The sequence below is a fragment of the Triturus cristatus genome, chromosome 8 (genome assembly GCF_964204655.1).
Source record: "Triturus cristatus chromosome 8, aTriCri1.1, whole genome shotgun sequence".
Classification (NCBI taxonomy): Eukaryota; Metazoa; Chordata; class Amphibia; order Caudata; family Salamandridae; genus Triturus; species Triturus cristatus.
In genome coordinates this window covers 472,973,096-472,995,899 of record NC_140591.1, presented here as the reverse complement: position 1 = coordinate 472,995,899, position 22,804 = coordinate 472,973,096, and the positions used below count along the sequence as shown (strand labels likewise).

Below are 22,804 nucleotides of genomic sequence, written 5' to 3'. Positions count from 1 at the left end.
AGGAGCTCAACACATCCACCAATACAATAAGCGATTTGCGCGGAGATGCAAGATACAAGAGGATATCGTCCGCATATAGGGAGACACGATCCTCGTATTCCGGCGTCCATCTAAGGCCACGCATCGAGGGGTGCCACCGCAGCCACTCCGCAAGGGGCTCCAAACAAAGTGCAAAGAGAAGAGGCGACAGCGGACATCCCTGTCGGGTGCCCCTACCCAAAACAAAGGGAGCCGACACCCGTCCGTTGACCACCACCTGTGCCAGTGGGTTATCATAAAGCAATTTCACCCAACCGATAAACCCCGGGCCAAACCCAAACTTCGCCAATGCTGCCCAAATATACGGCCATTCCAAGGTGTCAAACGCCATGGTAGCGTCCAGGGACGCCAAAATGGCCGGCTCACGGATGAATGGCGCTCTAGCGAGAACGCCATGCAATCGCCGCAGGTTCAAAGCGGTATTGCGATGGGGTATAAAACCGGATTGATCTTGATGAATCAGGTCGCCCACAACCCGGATCAGGCGATTGGCCAGTACCTTGGCAAGGATTTTGGGCTCCGCGTTTAACAAAGAGATAGGCCTGTAAGAAGTACACCGATCCCGCGGCTTCCCTTCCTTATGGATAACAACAATAGTAGCAAGACGTTGGTCAGGAGGGAGGGAACCCGCCGCCTGAGCCTCGAGGAACATGTCCCGGAGATACGGCGCAATCTTATCTGGGCGCAACTTATATAATTCGATGGGAAGGCCATTAGGACCCATGGCCTTACCAGAGGCAATAGAGCGAATGGCCAAAGCAATCTCATCCGGCGACGGGGCCGCATTCATCAATAATTTATCCTCATCAGATAGTGATGGCAGAGCAATGTCTCGAAGCAGTAGTCGAGAGTCTTCCTCCGATCGCTCTGAGACCGGAGAATAAACCCCGTGAAAATACTCCGCAAAGCAATCAACAATATCACCGGGGTCCGTCACACGCACACCATCCACCCTCTCAACATCCGGCACCACTCGACTCGCTCTCTCCTTCTTATCCAACCAGGCAATCAACTTCCCGGCCTTATCCCCCATATCGTACAGACGCCCCTGTTGCTCCCTGCTCATACTCCTAGCAGATTCGGTAACCAGCGCCTTGTAGTCGGCCTGCTTAAGCGCCAGCACATGCAGTCTGTCATCCGTAACACCTTGCTCCAAATCAATCTCCAACTCGGTGATCTCATTTTCTAGCCGAACAACCTCCTGCGCCGCGCATTTTTTGGTATGGGAAATGAGAGACAGAGCCTGGCCCCGGAGCACCGTCTTAAAGGCCTCCCAAAGGGAGATGGCGGAAGACACCGACCCCACGTTGTCATTAAAATAGTGTTCCAGGGACTTAACCAGGTCTGCACGGATCGTGGGGTCTCGTAGGTACCAGGGGTTGATCGGCGCCACCCTCCCCTCCGCCCCCAAGGCGATATCTAGGTGTAGCAAAAGAGGGGAGTGATCAGATATACCGCGTGCCAAGTGTCGCACTTCCCCAATCATCCCAGCTTGGGCCGCAGGCACGAGCATATAATCAAGCCTCGAAAGACTACCGTGGGCCCCAGAGTGGAAGGTATATTGCGCTTGTCCAGGGTGTTTCAACCGCCAGCAGTCTATCAGTCCCAGGGTATCCAGAAAGCCCCCCAGCCAGTTCTGGGCCCGAGGGAGGTCCCTAGGGGGGTGTCGATCCTCAACTCCGGAAACCACCGCGTTAAAATCCCCCCCCCCAAGACCAAAACCCCCCCCGGAAGCCCAAGTAGCAGGCGCCCCAAATCAGCAAAGGTGGCCGTCTGCAGGCCCGGCGGCACGTAAACCGTGACCAGCGAAATCAGCTTACCTTCCCACCTCCCCACCAACGCAGTGTACCGCCCTCTGTCGTCATGGAGCACCTCATCCACCACCAACGGGAGAGAGGTCCTGACTAAAATGCCCACTCCCCTCGAGCCAGAGGTGGAACCAGAATGGGCCAGAAGGTGATATCCTCGTCTGTTCATGGCATGGAAAGAGTTCCCTATGAGGTGCGTTTCCTGCAGAAACACGATGTCAGGCGAAATACGTTTCAAGAACTGCAGGACTACCCCCCGCTTTATCCTATCCCCCAGCCCGTTCACATTCCATGAAAGAAGTCTCAACCCCTTACCCCCCATCCCTCCCAGCACACACTATCCCCCTCCCGGAGAGCACCATCATAATAGCACAACAAAAAACATTACCCCGCCTTGTGAAACAAACAAACAAACCCCAACCCCCCCCATCAACCCCAACAGAACTCCCCCCCTCCCTGCACCCCTGCGTGAGCCCGAACAGCCCCCCCAACATGCAGTGTGCCTGTCGCCCCAATATGAAACTCACTACAAAAAGGACAAGAAAAACCCCAGAAGGAGGAAAGGGCCCCAGCAAGCCCCCCGCAACCTCCAAATACCACGGGGCAAAGAGTTACAAACTGGAGTCCAGTGCAGCCACAGGTGCAAAACGTTACCAGTCCAGTCCATCGAGAGGATCACAGTTCCATTCCTACTCCGTCAAACCCTCTCCGCTCTCCGCCATCCGACCTTCCCGACCTCGACTCCTGGGTAGGGCATCCAGCCACTCTCCCACTGCCTCCAGCCGGTCAAAGAAGTGTGAGCGACCATCTAACTCGACCCGCAGCTTAGCCGGGAATAGCATCGCATACTTCAACTCCATGTCTCTCAAGCGCTGTTTGATGGCCGAGAATCCCATCTGTTGCTTTTGAACCGCTTGCGTGAAGTCTGGGTAAAAGCTAACATTAGAGTTCTCAAATTTTACTGGCCCAGCCACCCTCGATGCCTGAAGGATAGCATCTCTATCCCAAAAATTAAAAAGTCGGGCAATGATATGCCGCGGGGGGGCACCCACCTTCGGCGCACCCCCTGGAATCCTGTGGGCCCGTTCAACAGCGAAGAACTTGCTCAGCCCTTTGGGTGCTAGATGAGTCACCACTAGATCCTCCACAAAAAGATCCAAAGCAGACTCCTCCGACCGTTCGGGCACCCCGATAATACGGACGTTATTCCGCCTGGCCCTGCTTTCGGAGTCCTCAAGGCGACGATCAGTCAGGTCACTGGCGAGCTGCAACCTCCGCACCGTCGTCTGCAAAGCGGCCACATCCACGCTTGAGTCAATGAGTCGACCCGGTCATTAGTTTTGGACAGGTCCGCTCTGACCAAAGTGAGATCAATCAACACCGAGTCCAATTTATTAGCCAAGGTATCAAATTGCTGGTTCACCGTCGCCTTCATCTCCTCAATGGCCCCCATGACATCCAACAGAGTCAATTCGGATGATGCGCCCGAGGCCTCCTTGGGCGGCTCAGGCGATTTACGTGATCCACTAGGGGATCCCTTTGGCTGCGCATAGCGGTCCATATTGTTGGCCTGGGAATAGGCTCCCCTCCGGGTAGACTTGGGTTTCAGCTTATCGCCGTCCACTCTCGTCGTCATCGTCGGCGACCACCAAGGTCAGCACCCTCCAGCACCCGGAGGAAGGCCAGGAGATCAGGGCCACCAACTGAAATAGGCCCGTTTACAGTTCAAGAATCAGGCTATGCACTCCGTCCTTAGCGCTGCTCACCCAATGTCCCGACGTCAGTTTCCGCAGATCAACTCGAAACCGAAAGTGAAAGCACGGGGTTCGGAGCTGGCCCAGCCTGGCATGCCGCTGTTGTTCACTTCGCATCCGGGCACTTCACCAACTCGAGTTCGGAACCAAGGCCGAAGAAGGCCGCAAACTTCAGATCGGCACAAAACCGGTTCCCGGAGTCCAATTTCGATTTGGAAAACGAGTGGCACCTTAGCGCAAGATCATAAACAGAAGCCCATCGAGAAAACCAGGATTATGACAGGATAGACGTGGGAGGTTGCGGAGGCCCTCGGGAGCCACAAGCCTACGCGGCCATCTTGGTTGCGCGCTAGGCTCCTCCCCCCTGTATCATTTTTAAATCATAAATTTCAGCGAAACAACTCAATAAATAAGACCTGTTCATAAATAGCTCATAATCAAAGATAAAAACATAATCCAGCGACAGGGGGGCAGAAGGCTGAGTGCTAGCATAATATTCTCCCTTAGACAGTTTACTAGAATTATAAATCACATCACTGCCAATAGCGGATGAAAACAGTGCCGCATCAGGATTCAAACTGCATTTTGTACTTCCTGCAGTACTTAGCTCTGTAGAAGTAACTTCTTGTGACACCAAGATTGCCGAACTAGAGTTCGGCTGAAGTGGGTTACAGTCCAAAGGCGAAATTTCGACATGAGCTTCTACCCTCATCTGATCTTTAACAGTGGGGATCAGAGGAAGAGATAAGTTCATATTAGGGTCAAAACGGATTTGTTTGGCCATTTTCTTCTTAATCCTCCGGGTATTTTCTCTTTTTGTTTTCTTCTTTCTTCTAGTGGATTTTCCTTCATTTTTTAAGGCCTTCTCTTGTGGAGAAATATGATCAGATTTTAGTTCCTTCGTGATGGAATGATCAATTTTATTAGTCCCTGTTTTTGAAAAAAAAAATTGGATAGACTTTGTCTTTTTCTGTAGGCGGGAGAGATGAATTAACAGGAGATGAAACTTTTTTAATCTTTTTGATTTGAGTAACCAAAAGGTATGTACACCTGTACACCAAAGTCTTGGTAGTTTGACTTTGTAACAAAGCTTGTTTGGGTAGATTTAATTAGATTAAAATTAGATACCTGTGGAAATAAAGAAGGGGTCTTTGTACAAGAATTAAACTTATCAAATAAAGGAAGGGGAGCTTTACTGAGTGACTGTATGTGGTCTGGAACTATTGATTTAGTCAATGACAACAATAAATCCAAGATATAATCAGAGTGGTTTACGGATCTTTCCATGAGAGCTAAGATTGAGGATAAAACTCTTTCCAGACAAATCAACGATTCCGACATCAATATTTTATCTTCAGACTCCATAATTGGGAGGTCAAGGTCCAAAAGCAAATCAGGAGTGATAGAGGCTCTTGAGCTTATTGAGTCCGCTCCTCTAGGCGTGCTGCTAAAAAGTCGCATTTTGATGGGAGAACCGGGAAGATGAGCTTGGGAGTTTAAAAGATGTGAGATAACAGAAGTACTTGGCTTAGGTGATTGCAAAACCCTTGAGGAATAGTTTAAATTAATATTTAAGTCAGGAAGTGTAAAATCCTCCAATATAAGGTCATCCTCTTTAGACTCAGAGCATAAGTCGATAATGGACGGAGACACTCTATTTTCAGTGGAGTGAATAGAAGAGATTTCACTTGAAGGGCCTTCCACTCTGCTTTCCGATCTTACCACAACTCTCACCCCCACCCTTCTATTTCCAGGAGAAGAGACGGTAGATAGAGATGTAGTTTCCACTGTTCCTTCTACCTTTTGGGGTAGAGATTTAGACTTAGGTTTCATATTTGCCTCCTTACTTATTTTGGCTAATCGCTTTGTTTGAAAAATAGGTGGAAATGGCATTAAAACCTTTTATGGTTTAAATGTTTTTATTAGTTTACGAACCAAAAGACATAACCACATACAGACATCTGTCGTCATGGGCTGCGATATTAATACCACCGTACTCAGTGGCTATGAAACATTACTCAGCTGTATACGTTCCACTATGCAAAATATACATAAAATAAACAATAAAACACCTCCCCCCTCCCCTTTTCCTGCCCCGCATCCACCACTTAATCTATATATGGACCCTCCGACTACTCCTTTAGCCATCCACCTGCCCCACCTCCGCGAGCCGTAGCAGCCGCAAAGATCTGGGGCACGAGACTTCTCGGAATTCAATAGCCAGCAGTGACAGAAATGGTTGCCACAACTCCCCGTATTTGGTTCCCTCCCCTGCCATAGTGAGTGCTAGCTTCTCCATCCCTAGGACGTACCACAGGCGATGTAGCCAACCCATAAAAGCTGGGGGAGTGGGAGTGAGCCAATGTGTGAGAATGTTTTGTGTCGCAGACCCTAGTGCAATAGCTATCTGTCTGCTTTTGCGGGATTTTAGTGGATAGGTCAAGGGATTGGTAAGACCCAATAGGACATAGGCCGGGAAGCGCAGTAGCTCAGTCTCAAAGTGCGCCTCCATCTCATCTAAAACCTGAGTCCAATATGGTTGAATGTGCACGCACTCCCAGAGTAGATGTACTAAGTTGCCCACTTGGGCACAGCCTCTCCAGCACGTCGCCTCTCGTGTATGGTCCATGTCGTGTAAGCATTCCGGGGTGTAGTACCAGTATGTCACTATCTTTGTGAGTGTCTCTGTGATATGCGGAGTGCCTGGCTCTATAGTATATTCCCTCCCACTCCTTATGTGTTAGAACTCTACCCAGCTCCCGCACCCATCGTTCCCTGCCGGGGTTATATTTGTGCGCATGTAGCAGCTGTACTTTCTTGTAGAGGTCCGATATGAGTTTTTGGTCTGACGTATAGTTTCTTTAGTGCGATAGTCCTGGACACACACTAAGATGTCCGATGGGGAAGCCGTCGATGCCCTCGGGGGTCCCACTCTGTGAGCGCGATCTATTCGGACCTCAGTCTCAGGCGAGCTGCCCAAAATGTGATTAAAGAGCTTCTGTGTGTAAGCGAACAGATCTTTCAACACTTCATCTGCTTTCACTCCTCTAATCCGAATATTGTGGCGACGGAAGCGATTTTCTAGGTCTTGAAGGTGGGTTTGGAGGTCTACCTGCTGATCGTGGAGCCGAATGATCTCTTGCTGCAGCTCCGAAATCTCCACGTCCCTCCCATTGCCTTTTCCCTCCAGATCTGCGACCCTCTCTCCAATGGAATCCACATCGCGACGGACCTCTTTAAGTTCCGAGGTGAATTCTTGCTTGAATGTGCGGATGTCCTCCCTTAATGCGCTAAACATAGATTCAAGGAACGCCCTGGTAACGGGCTCCGCTCCACCTCCCACCGTTGCCGCTCCCCCAGAGGCACCCCCCTCCGCACCTGAAGCCATCTGACCGGTCGGTCCCTGGGCGAACAAATCCTTAATCGACCTGCCCTGGCGTTTCTTGGACGTGGGCATAGCCCACCTCATCTGGGCCTCAGGGAGCGCGTTGTAGGCCCGGCGCCGCCGTCCCCACTGTTCAGTAGCTGGCACCACCCGTCCCAGGCCTCTGACTCGGATTAGGAACGTCGGCCTCCGGGGGCCAAGAGGGCGACCAGACCACCCCTTTACTCCCGGGCGGCGCTTCTATGTGTGCCCCGTCCCTGCGGACAGCCGTGTCTCCAGGGTAGGTATTGGACCACGCAGCGTCAGCCTCCACCTCTTCCCTTCCTGTTGATGGGCCCCTCTCCCTGCGACAGGGGATCTATTGCCGGCCCCGCACTGTTCGACCCCTCTGTCCCTATGGGGCCTGCCTCCAGTCCAAATCCTCCACCCGGGTCCGACCGCCGGTTCTGGCGCCATGGCACGGCTCGCTGTTGTATTGCACCACTCCAATCACAGCCCCGGGACCGTCCCCTGTCACCTCCGCAGGGTCCCCTCCTCTCAAATCTCTGCCTCAGCACCGATGAGTCCCCAAGTGGCGTGGCCCCGGTGCTTCGGGTGATACGGCATAGCTACTTTAGGCCGTCACCGGTCTTGAAGTGTCTCCCGCTCCCGCTGCGGAGGAGGCCTACTCGCCGATCTCCACAGAGGGCGTCCAGCTGCCTTCACCTCTGCTCCGGCTGACCAGTCCCCCCCCGGAGGGCAGCACCGCCCTGCCTCGGACGGTTCTGACTTGTGGGGGGGGAGGGGAACAGGAAGAAGGGAAGCGCGGGGCCCACTCACCGGCTCAGCCTTCGACGTTAACGGCGCCCCGCACCCCCGCCGGGGCGCTCCTTCCTCCGACCCCCCGTGGAAGATCTCGGTCCGCCTCCTCTGTGCCTCCGCTATGCCTCCATCTCTGTCTCTGCTCCAACCGCCGCTCTCACCTCACCGCCCGCCGTCGAGCAGTCAGGGCCCCGCCTCTCAGCCGCCGCAAGCTCCGACTGACTGCCGGCCTACAGCGCGGCCGTACCCCGAAGGCGCCTCTGTCCTCCTTCGCCCCGTGCTGAACTGTGCTGGAATCTGCCGTAAACCGCCCGCAGCAATCTCGGGGCTGTTCCGGCCCGTGAATACTGAACTGTGTGCGCCTATGACGGTCCGCAGACCGGTGCTGTAAGGATCGTTGGCGGGAGCACCAGAGCAATATGTCTGCTCACTCCGCCATCTTGGCTCCGCCCCCCATTAAAACCTTTTAGAGTATTTATCTGGACTGACTTGTTTCTCAGAGGGTTGGCTTTGTTTTTTTTACAAGCTCTTATAAACACCAGTTTCCCTGAGCGTAGTTTTTTGCAGTCATTGTTCTAAGTAAAGCTCAAATAAAATCTAGGGAAAAGGTAGGGCTTCGCCAAACTTCGACTTTGGTTATCTGGTGAACACTCTGGCAACAAAACACACAAGATGATGGATGGAATGTTGCACATTGGCAAAACATTCACCCCCAGTCACAGATCTGGGTTTAATCCATCGTTATTTTGCTCACCACGCCACCCCAGTTCAGACATGGTCATATGCAAATCAGTCTGGACCCTGTGCCTCATGGGAACAGTCCAGCCTGAACTGCCAAGCTATGTCTTCCCTGGAGCGGAATCAAGCATCCTAGGGCCGGTTTCGGGGTTTCACCCCTCTTCAGCCAGGATAGCTTGACTCCAGTAGCGTAGTGAGCACGGGACCCACGTCTGGGCATACCCTTTCCACATAGGGCGAACAGCAAAACACACAAGGTGATGGACGGAATGTTGCACATTGGTACAACATTCACCCCCAGTCACACTCTGGCAACAACTTGCAACAGCTATCGGCTGTAGTGCTGTAAAGCAGGGAGACTTCTACGACTATGCACTGCAGGGCTATAAGGCGATGAAATGGCTACCCCGCAGATTCAACCAGGGTTGTACCTCCGAGAAAGGGAGAGTAGGGCACACTAGCGAGCTGGGCCCAACTTAGTTGGGCCACCTCCGCGGACTTGCCTGGGCACATCACTCAGCGGCCACCGCTAATGGGGTCGCGCTCTCACCCCCCACGCCTTCCTGAGGTTTCCCCGCAAACTGTCAAACAGGGAATGGACTCTCACACCAAAGAGTTGCTCCTGCGCTTAGTTACCAGCTTTACCTATAGGAATGTTCAACGTAGCAATAGAGCACATAGCGGGGCGCATAGGTGGAACACTGGCTGCCCCCTAGTTTTATTGAGCCGCCTCCGCTAAGTCACATTCATGCATCAGTAGCTGCGGTGGCTGTTTTGTGCTGGCTGCATCTGTTACTGACCAAACTTGCTGCTTGCCACTGCCACTTACCGCCGGTGTGGATACACAACAATGCTCCTACTGCTACTACAACTTCTGTGGGTCCTTCTATGGGTCCCGTGGCAAGACTCGTCACTGTTGCACGGGCTTAGGGTGCAGAGTCACCGGGAGCAGCGGGGGTCTTACGGAGACTTGACGAGGTAAAAGGTGTGAAACAGAAGAACAGGAGAACAGCAAGAAGCAGAGCGTCTAACACCTCCTCATGCTTGCTCTCACTCGGTCTCACCCAGAATGCAGCTCCTGGCAGCCAATACCACCATGAGCCTGGAATGAATCTGGCACAACCCTGCAGCACAAACACCAAAGTCTGCCTCCTCACCACTTCACTCCGGACGCTCCAGACTCTGGGCTCTTGGTTTAGTGTCTACTCCAAACTCGAGTGGCCAATAAATGCAGCCGCTGCCAGGCAGCCGCTGCCGTGCGCCGCCACTCCGCTCAGCCCCACTCAGCTGCTCTCTTCATGACGGGGGCCGGGAGCGATAATGCCTGGAAGCCGGGCCCCACCGGACCCCGCCTTAAGCAGGGTCTGGGTCAAGAGACCGGTAAGACCGGAGAAACTAGTAAGCGGGAGAGCGAGAAGCGCGACCATAGCACCGACGCTCAACGCTCTCTGGACGATCTCTGAACCGGAACTTTTAATCGTTTTGAGCAACTGCCTGGTGTCAGTGACAATATACTAATTCCCCTCCCCTAAATCTAGGAAGAGATGTAGGTAATTAGGTTATGTGCTCTGAGAATACTCAAGGGACATTAGATGTTGAAGATATCTACAGCAGTTCCGATCAAAAGGTGGGGCGCGCTGTGAAAATTAAATTGGCTGCGTGGAATGTTGCAGGTGTGTCGAGTAAAATGTCAAACTGAGATTGGCACGCCCAACTAGCAGGTTTGAAATATTATATGTATGAAGGAAACATATGTTTTAAATAATTCTGGGATGGATTTAATTTGGTGAAAGGCAATTTATACACACTGATTTCTGTTCTTTTATAAGTGGATATAATGTGGGCAAACATAGATTTTCCACACTACCAAATGTTTATTATAAGGGTGAAGGCAGGGCTTAAATATTTTTTATAATCCACTATTATAACCATTGTGTTAGTATTCAGCAGATTGAAGTAGTATATGCCCTGCAGCAGGATAGATACTTTCTGCAAAGTGGTAAAGTTTGCTATGTTATTTGGGCAGGTGATTTCAACTGCCACCCCTGCTTCCTCCCATCAAAGAGAGTATGTGGTTTTGTGGATAGCAGGGATGAAAGTCAAGCTCACTCTGAGCATACGGTATATGGGGAAGCTCTGAATTCTCTTTTTCTGAGATTTAACATGAATCTCACTCTTGAAATAAACCAACCTAACCAGTGTCCACTATCCACCTTTACTGGCAGAGGACATTTAAGCATAATCAACTTTATCCTAGTGTCGGATAACTTAATTCCTGTTATGTCGAGTTATTATGAAGTAATTGCCTCATGTCGAAGTGATCACAATCTTATTGTGGTGGAGTTTCTCTTAGAGCTGGGTCTAGACAGCAAAATGGAGTGAGTAGGGAATATGGAAGTGGGGAGAGTAAACAGTGTACGCTGGCATAAATCCTTCCAAATTTACTGCTGGTTACTAGCTCATTATCAGACACATGGGTCTGTTTGCAGCAAAGAAGGCATAGATTCTGATGTTAGGATTTCTTGTCAAAATATCTGTGGTACTGCAAAGGGAGTGCTTACAACAGATAAGTCCACTAAAAGAAGCCTGCCTAAAGGTTGGTTTGACTATTTGCAGGAAGGCTCACACAGAGCTAAAAGACATTCTACAAGCTCAGCCTAGAGATAAAGACCTGATTAAGTGGCGTAGACCGAGGTATAAGAAAGCTGTAGAAGGTAGGAAGAAAATAAAACAGGAAAGAAGCATGGGAGAATTTGCTGAGCGCGAGCAGCACTTTAGAAACCACTGGCCAGATGTACGACGCATTTTAACTTTTAATTCGCAAGCAGCCCATCATGCCGTTTTTCGACTTGTAAAATGCATTTTCAAAAGTACCAACCCTGTTCTAGTTCCTCTAATACCATGACTCGAAGTTTCTTATAACTATGATCTTAATAACCAATTGAAATTGGGCAAATGGTTCTAGTGGGGGAAAGATTCTACCTTTGTGATAGTTATTCTCCTCAGAGTACTATGCACTTTTGTAAGTGTTATAAAATTCCTCTGTCATACTATTCTATGCAACCAAAGTGATGATGTGTTGTTGTTAAATGGTTCAATGTATGGTTGGCTTTATATGATGCATTTGGTTTTTAATGACGATGAAAAAGCTATTGAAAACAATAAAAACAGATTAAAAAAAATAATAATAATTTCCTCTGTCACTTTTTTTTAAAGTCATTTTTATTAACTTTTAGTCCATGGAAGCCGGAACTTTTGCGCTTGTAATCTTTCGATACTTTACCAATTAGTTTGGCTATTGTAAACTTTTTTAATAGGGCTGTAAGATGCAGAAAAAGTATGACAACTAATAATATCTATACCAAAGGGCGGAGCGTTTGAGCAAATCAAACAATCACCCCCAATCAACTGATCTGGGTTTAATCCATCATCATTCTTTAGCTCGCTCCACCACCCAAGTTCAGACATGGCCATATGCAAATCAGTCTGACCCTGTGCCTCATGGGAACAGTCCAGCCCGAACTGCCAAGCCAGGTCTTCCCTGGACCGGTAACAAGCATCCTGGGACCGGTTTCAGGTTCATAACCCTCATCAGCCAGGCTATCTTGAATCCAGTGGCAAAGTGAGCAAGGGACCCACATCTGGGCATACCCTGCCAACTAAGGACGAACAAAGCGATACCAAAGGGGATGATGGACGGACCAGGGAGGACCTGGCTTGGCAGTTCGGGCTGGACTGTTCCCATGAGGCACAGGGTCAAGACTGATTTGCATATGGCCAGGTCTAAACTGGGGTGGCATGGTGAGCAAAAGAATGATGGATTTAACCCAGATCTTTTGACTAGGGGTGAATGTTTTGATTTGTTCTGCATTCCGTCCATCAATTGTGTATCTTTTGCTTTCTCGCCCCAAGTGCGCCAGGTATGCCCAGACGTGGGTCCTGGGCTCACTGTGCCACTGGACAAGCTACCCTAGCTGAAGAGGGGTGAAACCCTGAAACCGATCCGAGGATGCATGTTTCCGGTCCAGGGAGGACCTGGCTTGGCAGTTCGGGCTGGACCGTTCCCATGAGGCACAGGGTCAGACTGATTTGCATATGGCCATGTCTGAACTGGGGTGGCAGAGTGGGCTAAAGAATGGTGATGGATTAAACCCAGATCAGTTGACTGGGGGTGAGTGCTTGCAATGTTCAACACTCCGTCCATCATTTCCTTTGGTTTTTGCTTTGTTCGCCATAAGTTGGCAGGGTATGCTCAGACGTGAGTCCCTTGCTCACTTTGTCACTGGATTCAAGCAAGCCTGGCTGAAGACGGCTGAAATGCCAGAAACCGGTCCTAGGAAGGGCGAACAAAGCGATACCAAAGGGGATGATGAACGGACCAGGGAGGACCTGGCTTGGCAGTTCGGGCTGGACTGTTCCCATGAGGCAGAGGGTCAAGACTGATTTGCATATGACCAGGTCTAAACTGGGGTGGCATGGTGAACAAAAGAATGATGGATTTAACCCAGATCTTTTGACTGGGGGTGAATGTTTTGATTTGTTCTGCATTCCGTCCATCAATTGTGTATCTTTAACTAATAATATCTAGCATAGGCATACATTTCTCTCTCTCTATATATATATATATATATATATATTACCTACTGGCGGTTGCCAGTAGGTAGTTGTAGTTAGCACCAGAGCATTTTTTGACTTTCCTATAACTTAGGTGTCGTTTGAGCAATCTTCATGAAATTTTCCAAAGTGTCAAAGTAGGTTGTGTGTGTCATGGAAAGGTTGGGGGTGATCCGTGCAAGGGAGACCGAGAAATAGGGAGCCGCAAAATAAGGGTACGTTTATAATGTTAATTCCCAAAGTAATGTTTTGTCGAACCTACAGCCCGAGCAGCTGGACGGAATGACACCAAATGAGGCAGAAAGGCAGATGTTGCGCAGATTGTACTTTTTGTTATTTTGTGCAAATCCGTTCAGTAGTTTTTTTTATCTGTTTTTATTCATTTTAATTTTTTACATTAGGACAAGTTGTACATATGTTTCACATATATGTCCAGTTGGTAATGGTAGAAGTTGCTTTTGTACATATATCAGCTGGTCTACACTACGACATGATGACCATAAAGTGTTACATGTTATTAATTCGCTATACAGTGCATATTTACCACTTTTATCATCTTATTTCTTTTACATTCTTTTGACTGGCATGCAGCTGTTTTACTTTTTGTCCTTTTCCTTTTCCATTACTACTTTCAACTTTTTTAAGCTGCTCGACCCCTCTAAGATAAGTATGACTTGTAGTCTGTGATTATACATGCTAACAGGGCAAACTGTGGGGAAGGGCCATAATATAACAAGAACAAATGAGACATGATAAATTTTGATCTGGGCTGTGAAAGCTATCACTTGGGCACCCTGGTTTTATGTCTTACAATGTGAGGTATGTGCGGCTGGTATCTGTGTCTTGGCATTTGCTGGGTTGTGAGGGAGTACGCACTTTGCTGTTGGTTGTCCATCTGTTCTTTGTCTAAATCAGCATCTTGGTTTAGTATAGTTATGTATCCCTGCTTATTGTGAATAAAAAGAATATCCTTTGGACAAGGCAAATTTTATACAGGCAATGATGCCTCCATACATTACATTCAAGTCTAATTTCTCCCTTTTCCACACTCATTCGTCCATACTGAGGAAGATTGTACTACATATAGTCAGCAGATAAACAATACAGAACATGTGTTAGAAAACTACAAATTAATGTATTAATTATTCAAAATACCGATAAAAAAGGACAGAAAATCACTAAGCATGATTTCTCACAGTGTTCATTAGCAGCAATCCTTAATAAAAAACAAAAACATAAAGTAATAAAAATCAAGACAATAAAAGGACTGTGGTTATGGTACACATGGGTTACATATTGAATATGTGTTTTATCTGACAACCGTAGGATACAAGGTGGTTTGTCCTTAGTACATATTAAGACATAAACATTAATAATTAAACATCCCTAATGTGCAGACCAGGGTCTGTTAGAACATGTACCGGGCATGTTGTCTTAAACATCGGAATAAAATACATTTTAAGGTTATCTCCAGATATATGTAACAATCTTTCCTCCATTTGTATATACTGGCATACAGTCTCAGCTTGATATCCTTCTAACATTCCCCCTAGCATTCAGCATTCTTTCATCCATCCCAAAACAAATATACCTCACCTATTATTGGTGAGGCAAGCCACCATCCGTGTACTAATCCAATATTTTTCTCTTAGCTGGGGAAGCGGACTCCTATGGTGAATCCATTTTGATGGGGGAGCTGCTGCACAATGATTGCTTCTGTATATAATGTGTGTAGGTGGGGGGACTAGTGTTGTGGCATAAGCTTTATAGAACTCTGATGGGATGCCGCCCGGCCCATGTTTGCACTTCTAATTTCTTCAGGTGTTATTTGTGCATTCAACTGCTGTTTCTGCTCTGACGTTGTTTTGGGTAAACGTACTGAGTCTAGGAACTCAGAGTGAGCTCAGGGATTGGTACAATTTAATGTACTGTCTGGTTATTGCGTCATGTATTTCATGTTGTGTATAAACTAGTTGTCCTGTCTCAGTGCGTATGGCTCCTATGGGGTGGTTAGTCTGTTCTTGGCGCAGGGACCATGCTCGCATTTTGCCTGCGTGGTCCGCAGTGGCATGCATACATGCGGAGTGTTCTGTATAGTTATGACAACGTAGCCGCTCCAGTAAGTCTATGTGTTTAGTTCTTAGTGCGTCTAGCTTCCTTGTGTTTGGGCTGCCCATTGATTGCTTGTTTCTTGTCCCAGCAGTTGCTGTTCTATTCGACTGAGTCTGTCATTTAGTTGTTTCCGAAAGTTCCAGGTAGCCCCCAAGCAGTGTCCTCTCAGGGTCACCCTGAAGACGTCCCACTCCATAAGGGGGCCTTCTGCTGTATGTTAATTTATCTAAAAATATTCTAGTATGGATGTCCCTAGGGATGCACAAAACGCTTGGTCCTCTAATGCTACTGGTTGTAGGCACCATGAAGGCACGGGGGGCAGTGTCATATGTGAATTGCCGGAGCTTTGGATTGTGGTCTGAGTGTGTGCTCCTAGGTAGTCTGTGTGTTTAATGAGTGGGAGACGAGGGGGGGATACTACTATTAACTGAAGTCGAACGTGCAGATCATGCACTGGGGAGTAGAAAGAGTATACTTGTGTCGTGGTGTTGAGTGCCCTCCATTTGTCTACTAGTGACCAGTTTGTGAGCCACTCAGTAAGAGCCTGTGTGTTGGATGCTGTTACGGCACGTGTCCAAGGGGGATATGTTCTGTTCAATTCTACATCAAGTACTGAATTGAAATCGCCTCCTATCAGCCAGGGGAGCCCACTCCTGTTAGCAAGTATTCCCGTGAGCTTCCTGAGGAATAAGTTTTCACCTACATTCAGGGCATATATTGAACCTATTAGTAGGGCTTGACAGTACAGTGTGCCCTTGACAAACGCATACCTCCCCTCTGGGTCTATAACCACTTGATCTGCTTTGTGTGGGACGCCTGACTTGAGCCATATTATTGCCCTTCTAGCTTGGGAGGAGTAGTTTGTGCTGTATACTTGCGCTCGCCAACGTTTACATAGGCAGGCTGCTTCTACTTTGCTAAGGTGTGTTTCTTGTAATAGTGTGATGTTCGTGTGTTTGCTTAAGAGGTATGCATATATTGAGTATCTACGGCTGGGCGTGTGCATGCCCCTCACATTCCAGGTCAGGATTGGTTTGTCCATGAGTGTGTTCTGTGCTTCCTTGACTGGGAAAAGCTTTGAGAAGTATCGGAGCCCGAGGTGCCCAGCTGGGCATTCAGTGGTAAAGTGGACTTATCAGGGATTGGGGGTTTAAGTGGATGGCGTATAACTCGAATAGGGCAAGATCGTGGTCGACGCTTGTCCAAACTATGGGGCCTAACAGTTGCAACTGTCATGTTGGGGATGACTTAATTCGGGGTGACGTGTGTTGTGCTTACGTGTGTTGTGCTTACGTGTGTTGGGGTGTGCCTCACTCTAAGTGAGGATAGTTAACGAGTCCTTGCCCTTCTTTGCTACGCGCTAGAAGTGCGACTGTCCTATTGGAGAGAGCGAGTTGCGGCAAGGGCGCGCTGTGATATAATCTCAATTAGTCAGCGGGTGGGGCGCCTGTGTACGTCCCTTTGAATTTATGCTTTGATGTGTAATGTATGTACCAGCTTTGAAAGGATACATTGTACTGTGCAATTGTCCATTGTCTATATTATATTCTCCGATATCTGTAGCATGATATCGGGCAACTGGATCGAGTCTCTGCCTTCGGAGCGGATCGGTGATGAGTCAGTGGAGCCCCGGTAACGGGCTGAGTGTGCGTCCAGGTTGAAGGGCTGTGAGGCAGTGACAATGGTCGTGGCCACTTGGAGGGCCTTCTGGCGCTCCATCATCCTTTGTTCCTTGTCTTGGATGACCATCGGTGGTTTTGGCAAATTGAGTGTCCCCGCTCTGCCCCGTCAGAGATTCCTTTTGGTCTGGCGTGGAGGGTGTTATTCCGTGGGCTGTCGGGCCCTGTCAGTTGGCCCGACCCTTCCAGCCAGTCCCATACTTCCGATGGTCTGTTGAAAAATATTGTTTGGCCTTTCGTAGCTATTCGCAGTCTGGCTGGGAACATCAAGGAGTAGTGGATGTCCAGTGCTTGAAGTTGTCTCTTGATTTCTGTAAACGATCCTCTGCGCCTTTGTACATGACCTGTTGGTTTTGTATTTTGATTTCAGTGAGTTTGCGGGACTCTCGGAGCACTGTATCTCGGTCTCTGTAATTTAATAGTTTATACAACAGCGGCCGTGGCTTGGATCCTGGTGGTGGTCGATGTCCCGGTAGTCTGTGTGCCCTCTCCACTACAAATTGCGGCGATAGGGAGTCTTCCGGGAGGAGCTCACACAGCCAGTTTTCTATGTATGCGGTCAGATCTTGCCCGTCTTCTCCTTCCGGAAGGCCAACCACGTATATATTATTGCGACGTGAGCGGCCTTCCTTGTCCTCCAAGCGATCCTCTACTATATTAACGTGGTCTATGATATCTTGCAAGGCTTCTGCGTGGCTGTGTGTGGTGGGTTTCAGTTCTGCCATGGCCTGCTCATGTATTTGCACTTTGTCCGACAGTCTGCGGTGGTCTGCTCTGAGTAAGGGGAAGTCTGACGCTACTTTGTTGATGTTTACTTCGAGCGATGTGCGAGTTTGATCTAGGGTGGCACCTATTTTTTCGACTGCCACCAATACTATGTCAAGCTTGGATAATTGCATTAAATTTGGAGCGTCGCATGCTGCTTCTTCTCCTACAGGCTGTCCTCCTTGTGCTTCTAGTTGTGCAGCAGAGTGCTGTGTGTTGTTCCTTAGGCGCCCCATGGCTAATTTCTGCACTGTGGGCATGTGGGTTTCTCCTGGGGGTGGTCTTCTTCTGTGTGTGTTTTGCACCGGGTGAAGCGTTGGCCTTGTTCTATCCCTCTCTGTGTTTTTCCAATCGGGTGTCTGCCATGTGCTACACTGCAATGTTGTGCATTGGGTTGCTGGTTTCTGGTCCGATTATGTATGGGTGCCTCTGCTTGTCTCGGTCAGGTGGTTCTGGGCAGCTGCTGCCGATGTGGGGTTGTCCTCCGTGGCCTAATGGGTCTCCAAGTCTCTGGAGTGGCCACAGCGTATTCCAACGCTAAGTCTGTACACCCCAGGGACACTCACTGCTGATTGCTGCACTTTGCGTTACCAAAGTTCTCCTGACCTGCCTCGCCTTTCTAGGCCTGCACCGGTCAGTGTGTGCGGCCTTCCGCTTGGTTTTTGGGCGTGCTCTGACTCGGTCTCTGCTCCGCTGTTTAGCCCCTGTCCAGGGTAGTGGGTGTATGCTGTTGAAGGGCAGGGCGACAAGAGTTTTCTGGTCGCTGTGTTTCTCGCTCCTTGGTGTGGCAAAATAAGTTTTATGTTGCAAAAACCTCCAATAGAAAGTTCACCGTTGGGCAGGAGAATATAGCGGGTTAATGCTGAGTTCATGTTACAGCTACCGTACTCAGTCATATATTCTGACTAGGGCTGTATCTGTTGCCCACTGAAAGTGGAGTAGTTGAGGGCTGTTCCCTGGCATGACTCCTGAGGAAGGTGAAGATCACAATGAGTGGGCTTGTCTCCTGCAGCACTGTGGTGAGGCTATTGGCGGCAGTGCTGAAGGGCCTGGCGGGTGTTGGTATTGACTGGCCAAGAAGACACAGCTGTGAGAGGGAACCTTGAGGCAGACGAGCTCAGCAGGTTGCAGCCCAGCTACTGCCATCGTCAAAGATGGTGGGCATCCATCGGCCTGGGCATCCAATGGTGTTGTGGGATCAGGACGTGCTAGTGGCTGTGGACAAATTGAGCTGACGAGCATTAAAGGGAGTTGGATCCCCAGCCTGCGAGAAGTGGCTGGTGCAGCCCACTCAAAGAGCATGCAGACCTTCCATATGCTGGCAGAGAAGACTGGATGCTTGTGAGGTGAGGGAGACATGGGGCAACCTTGCGATGAGGACTCCCAGGTGAGTCCAATGCAAATAAATTGAGAAAGAGGAGTTGGTTTGACTTGAAGGCAGTGGCCCCATGAGTGAAGGCCTTTGTGGTGAAGGTCTTCCTATTCCCCCAGTGCTGAGTGAAAAAGAAAATGCTGTGAAGGGGTGGGGGTACTGCAGAAAGACTTTCGGAGGACACTGCATGTTGCAGGGATAATGGAAAGTCCTGGAAGGGGGATGCAGAGGAGTGTGGTTCACTGAAAAGGAACTTCCGCAGTTGAGTTGGAGCAGAGCAAGGGGCACTGGGAGTGCACCTGAGAGAACTAAACTGGGTAGGACGTACCAACTGTATAGTCGCCAGGACTAGTGTACAGACTCATTGGGTAGTGATAATGATGGTATGAGGAAAGGGCAATGTAGGAGAGTAGGATCTGCACTTATGTTGCCCCCACTTTTTTTTTATGTTTACACTGGTTTCTGGCTATAGTCTGGCCGGGTCCCTGCTAATCATTGCCCCAGCCTCTCTGTTCTCTCTAAACAACTTGGAGTGCATATTAGATGCACTAGTGATTGGATACTGTGGTGTGCATTATGCCACCCCTGGGAAGCAGACTAAATCTGACACCACAGGCCTGCTACTGCAACCTGGGTGAGGTAGTGTTAGCACTCCTCACTGAGGTATAGGTTCCCTATATCTCTACCTGCACACACATATAAACCTATCAGTCACCCCTAAGGCAGGCCCTGTCAATCCTGAGGGCAGGGTGCTTGGTTTCCATGTGAGGGGTGCCTCTGCCTGAGCAGGGCCCCTCTGCAGCTCTCAGAGTCCATTCTCTGTAGCTGTTTGTGGATGCGGTTAAACCATATACTCTTAAGGGCATTATAACCTAGCGTTAAATGCTAACTTTGGGATGGCTGCATCAAAACATGTTGTGTTTGGTGTCAAATGCTTTGGAATCATACCCCCACACCAGTAACTGGTGTGGGAGTATGATCCCACCCTTCTAGAGGGATAGACATGTACCCACTGTGGAAACACGGTAGAATCCTGAAGAGCCCTGGCATCACAAAATGGATGCCACCAGCTCAGACACTGGGCTGCCCTCCTGCTGCTGACCGAAACTCGCAGTGGAGGAGGCCCAACAATAGGCATCCTGTCACAGGGAGGTGTAACCACCTTCCAGACAGGATTTAGTGTATTGGGGCTGGGTGGGTGCACTCCTAGAGTGCTTTGAAGTCCTGCACTGGGGGAGCAGTAGGCTCCTCTGTGCATATGCCAGCTCAAACCGGTTCAGGGGCTACCAGCCCCTGCTCTGGCGCAAAACTGGACAAAGGGAAGTGGGTGTAGCCACCCACTCCCCTGACCCTCCCATAGGAGTGGTCATAGAGCTAGTCCCTCCCTTCCTTGTAGTATAAGTTAGGGAACCCTTGCCATTGCAAACTAGATATCCCTGGACGACGCTCTGAAGAAGAATCCTGGACCTTCGACGTTCCACTACCTTAGGAAGACTGAAGAATCTCCCTTGGAGTCAAGGAGTGACTCCCCTGCTTGGCAGGCACCAAACCTTTGCATCAACGGTCGCAAACTTTCCCGCTCCCGCCGGAGTCCGAAGTCCCTGCAACCCCAGAAGTGGATTTCCAGACTTCTCCAAGGCCAACGTGAGTCCCCAGCAAAGCTGAGGCAAGTGGACCCCACGAATGACGAGGAACAGCAATACCTGGGTACCATGCACTATTGTCGAGTGCAACCCCTTCACGGCGTTCTACGAACTTGTGCTTTGGACCACGTGTGGTCCAAGCCTCCAGCAGGATTTCCTCCGAAGATCAGAGGCCTACCGCGTCCCGAGTGACCGTGGGCTCCTGGTGAGTGAATGCTCCCGAGGCGTGTTCGCGATCCCTTGCCGGTTGGCTTGTGGGTCCCCAGAAGACTTTTCTACAGAACCAAAGGGCTCCCCTGGTTGCTCCAGGCCTGCCCTGACTTACCCTCGCTGGGTGAGTCCCTCAGACCTTGCTGGTCTGCACCACTGACTTTCTTCACTTTCCACGAGACTTGCTGTTGCCAAGGCTTGTTGGCTCCAATCCGGTTGCCGACACCTCAGTAAGCTGCAGACTTCGCGGGACACGCTGAATCCAGCTCCTGGTCGTCGTCGACGCCTCATGGACCTCGTGGCTGAAGAGTCAAGACACCCATGATCACCTGAAATCACCCGACTACTGTGGGCATCCAGCTTCCTGGCCCGGGTCACTGGCAAGTGACTTTGAACACTGTCTCCTCTGCTTTCAGGTCTTCTTTCTTCTGACTCCAGCTTTGGATTCAACCGGACCCTTCTCCTGTCTTCACAAGCAGCAAGTCTTCTTTGGCTCCCATTGAAAACGACGCCACGACCCGACACCAAAAGACACCTATGCACCCGGCTTCCCTGGGTGAGGTAACTCCAGCACTACGGTGCTCCTGTGGGTGTTGGCCCTAAAACTACTTACCCTGTAAGTGACTTGCTTGTAGACTCTCCCGAAGTATCCTAAAACGTTAAAATTCCAACCGCGACTTGCTCCATTGAAGTCTATTGGGATCCGTGGCTGTGTTCTCACACTGCATGCGTCTCCAGTGGGTCCTTTACTTACCTGCCTTGGGTGGATTAGTGAGGCCCCAGCACTTCTGAAGGCCCTAGGCCTTGTCCCCTCGCAAGTCGATAATCCTAAACCTCTTTTTTAGTATATGGTCTGGTACGCGCCGAGGGCCCCAGCCATATTTGTGCTTAACTTGTGAAATGTTGATTTGTGCATATGTCCTTGACTTCTAATCTCATAAAGAGATTAGTAGAGTGTGTTAGAAATAAATACATATATATTTTATATATATACCTGTGTGGTGTCCTTTCATTTAGTGATTCAAGAGATTATATGGTAAAACAAGCTGCTTTACATTCCTCTAAAGACTTAGCCTGAAGGCTGCTCTCCACAGCTACCACCAGGATAGCTTTCTTTAAAAGGTTGTCTTAAACCTATCTACCATAAGAGTCGAATTGTACTGGTGCAAGGTGGCCACTTTAACTAGTGACCAGCATATACCAGGCCAACTTCTCACAGGCAATGTAATCAAACAGGTTTGAAAAATGCTCCTTTTGGGGTGCCAGCAAAAAGGAGGATACATTTATCACCAGCCATGATAGGTGTAAGAGGCTGAGCAGAACGCTATAACTCTAAACCAAACAACAAATTTAAACGAGGGTCAAAGTGAGGGACTTGGTTTAAGGACTGAAACACCTCCAATCCCAAAAGTACACAATGAAACCAACAAGAAGGTGCACAGTCCGTAGCAAGATAGCAAAACAGTAGTTAATGTAGAGAAACACGAGAGATCCTACAAATAATTGAGACAAGCCCTCCGCAGGAGGTAGGAGTCCATCAGCCCACCCTTATTGGCGGAGCCTCGTCATCTGGTACTCCTGGGAATCGCTGTCTTGGCCCATAAATGCAGATCCCCAGGGACTCTGCCTAGGTGCACCGGACAGTGATACCCCAAAAGGAAATTTATTCCTGCCAGGGTCTGTGCCCAAGTAGTTGAGGGCTCCAGTGATGTGCAGTGCAAAGAAGTGAAGTGAAGTTAAAAATGAATACTTGGTCAAAAAATATGTTTATTGGGGATCAACCAAGTTTCATGTCTAAAAGAACCTATAGTCTGTTATATATTTCTACAGGCTAGTCTTTGGTTCATGTGAGCGTGTGGTCGACATGTTTCAGCCGCTAAGGTG

General features: G+C 49.4%; 1 protein-coding gene across 5 annotated transcripts in view; it reads right to left on the bottom strand.

Moving 5' to 3' along the window:
- The window catches only part of MTRF1 (mitochondrial translation release factor 1), a 129,469-nt gene that overhangs the window by 97,145 nt on the left and 9,520 nt on the right, over nt 1–22,804 (bottom strand). Inside the window, exon 1 of one of the 5 annotated variants that reach the window (XM_085621950.1) lies at nt 9,683–9,803. The exons of the other annotated variants lie outside the window; for them this stretch is intronic. The gene's annotated coding sequence lies outside the window, so the exon portion shown is untranslated. Of the gene's footprint in view, nt 1–9,682; nt 9,804–22,804 lie in introns of those variants that run through there. 5 annotated transcript variants of the gene reach the window in all.